Below are 3,232 nucleotides of genomic sequence, written 5' to 3'. Positions count from 1 at the left end.
TTGACAAACTATTGGATGATGCCCGATGTCCACTTTTCCAGGGGTGTAAACAGTTTTCAAAGCTTTCATTCGTTGTGAATTTGTTGCACATTAAAACTATTGGGGATGGTCAATAAAGTCATTTGACCTTCTGTTGAAGTTGTTGAGGTTTGCATTTCCCGAGGCCCAATTGCGGTCACTAGAACGGGGGTTAGGATTCAGTTACCACAAAAGCCATGCCTGTCCAAACTTTTGCATACTATTTTGGAAGGACAATGCTGATATGAATGACTGTCCAAAATGCAAGGCACCAAGGTGGTTCTCAAACACACATAGGAACCATTTAATCCTTTAGAAAGTGTCGTGTCATTTCCCTTTGAAGCCGATGTTGCAATGACTATATATGTCAGCTAAGGTTTAAGCTGATATGAGATGGCATAAAGAATAACGAGCGAGTGATGGTAATACTATGAGGCATCCTATCGATTCAGTAGTGTGGACTACATTCGGCAAAGAACATAGTTGGTTTGCTGAAAATGCTCGCAATGTCAGGCTTGGTTTAGCGAGTGATGGTTTCAATCCTTTCAACAATCATGCAAAACCTTATAGCATATGGCCCATCATCCTCGTGCCATATAACTTGCCTCTGCGGTTATGCATGAAAGAGCAATTTTTCATCACGTCTCTTATTATTCATTGTCCAAAATACCAAGAAATGATATTGATGTATACTTGCAGCCGTTTGTTGATCAATTGAATGATATTTGGAAAAATGAGGTGCATACATATAATGCATACAAGAAGGAAACATTTAGATTACATGCGGCTTTACTATGGACAATAAATGACTTTCCTGCATATGGTAACCTTTCAGAATTGCCAACAAAAGGGAAATTGACATGTCCTTCATGCAATGCTGGTACGAATTCATTGTAGTTGAACATTGGCCAAAAGCACAACTATATGGGGCATTGTTAATTTTTACTGGAAAACCACGTATGGCGGGAAAAAAAATCTATGTTCAATGGTAATGAAGATCACCACATGCTGCCAAGTTTATTATCAGGACCGAATATTGTAAGTCAACTAACTCTTCTTGGGGGTGTTGAATTTGGCATATGCCATAAGAAGATAAAACACACTGCTTAAGAGTTGAATTGGACGGAGAGAAGCATATTCTTCAACTTACCGTATTGGTGAACACTTCAGTTTTGACATAATCTTGACGTTATGCATATTGAAAAGAACATATGTGACAACATACTCGGCACACTAATGAACATTCTTGGAAAAAATAAAGATAATATTAACTCTCGTCGTGACCTGGGCACTTTGGGTATAAGAAAGGAATTACATCTGATGCATCAAGGTGACTAGTGTTCAATGCCACATCCATGTTTTACATTAAATGGCAATGAAAGGAAAACTTTCTGTGAGTGGTTGGCCGATGTGAAATTTCCAAATGGGTTCACGGCCAATATTTCACGATGTGTTTCTGTGAGTGGTTGGCTGATGTGAAATTTCCAAATGGGTTCACGGCCAATATTTCACGATGTGTTTCTGTTCGTGATTGCAAAATCGCTGGGTTGAAAGTCATGACTGTCATGCTTTCTTGCAAAGACTACTCCTTCTTGCAGTTGGGGGTGCTTAAGAAACAATATTGCTTTGCCTTTGACAGAAGTTAGCAATTTATTCAAAGAGATTTGCGCACGAATGCTAAATGTATACTACTTAGCATAGCTCGAAGGTGATATTGTCTTCATTCTATGCAAGTTGGAGATGATTTTCCCTCCTCCATTCTCCGATGTGATGGTTCACCTAGCCCTCCATTTGCCCTATGAGGCATTGCTTGTAGGCTCAGTTCAATATAGGTGGATGTACCCATTTGAGAGGTATCTCGGAAAATTCAAGCGGTAAGTTAAGAATAAGGCTCGTTCAAAAGGATCAATAGTGAAAGCCTAAATTTATGTAATGCTTGACATTGTGCTCGATGTATCTCGAAGACGTTGAGACGAGGGTCAACCAAGCTGATCGCAACATTGATCGTGGGAAAGAGGATGTGAGAGATAGGTTACGCATTTTCACCCAGAAAATTCGTCCATTGGGTATGGTATCATCTGTGCAATTAGATCCAAGACTATTCACCTTAGCTGGTTGGTACTTGCTTAACAATTGCACCGAGATTGTTGCCTACATAGAGTATGCATCTTTCTATATACATTCAAGTTTAAATCTATAAGCTGATTTTACCAAGATGGTGTTATTATGCTCATTGCACATATTTTATGGTTATTAACTCAAACGAAAACCATGTGTAAATTGTTTCCATGTGTGTAGTGTGCACTACTGAATATGTAAGGAAACGAACCCAACGCATATCGATTGAATTCATGAAATAAAGTTCCCTACCTGGGAAACGTGTAGGTTGCCCCGTTGCTCTTACCTTTAATGCATACTATTCTGTGTTACACACCTAAAAGTTATCGAGAAATGATTGTGGTGACATTTTTTGAATAATTTGACAGGTTCAAGCTCTACGTAAAGATAACCTTGATGAAGTGCCTGCCGATCTATATGCTGTAGCGTGTGACACTAACTGTGAGATTACATCGTACGTTGTATGCATAATGAACGAAAAAAGGGTTCCATACAAAGCATCAAGAACAACGTCGACGAATTCAAAATTATGGTGTGTTTTTTTTTTTTTTTTAAAAGAGCCGGAAGCCACCCACATAGCAGCCCCGTCCCAAATTTTATTAATAAGCCCTCACTTGTGGCGGAGGAATACCGTGGTTACAACCTGAGGCCCGGGAGCTACAATTATAAAAAAAACCAAAAAAAAACCCAGGGCTCAAAAAAACCATAAACTCTAACACAAATTAGAAGAAAACCAAAAAAAAAAAAACCCGAAAACAGCTAAATAACCAAAACCAAAAACCTGCAAGAAAAAACCTGCACCAACAAAGAGTAAGCAAAAATATTGAGCGCAACGAAGAAAGGACCATACCTGTAGAAAAACCAGAGCCCAAAGCCACTAGCAACGTCTTCGAGCTTTCCGAATATAAGGAAGACCCCCTTTGTCTAGCCGGATATTGCCTCTAATGGAGGCAGGCAGCGCAGATAAAGAAAACCAAGATCCAGAATGACCCTTGGCACCCATTTTGGCAAACCCATCAGCAACCGAGTTACATTCTCTATAGCAGTGAAAGATAGAAACATTAAGCCCAGCTATACGGCTCTGGATTTCCTCCCA

This window comes from Juglans regia, chromosome 15 (assembly GCF_001411555.2).
Source record: "Juglans regia cultivar Chandler chromosome 15, Walnut 2.0, whole genome shotgun sequence".
NCBI lineage: Eukaryota > Viridiplantae > Streptophyta > Magnoliopsida > Fagales > Juglandaceae > Juglans > Juglans regia.
The sequence above is the reverse complement of the archived record's forward strand: the minus strand, read 5'-3'. Positions refer to the sequence as shown.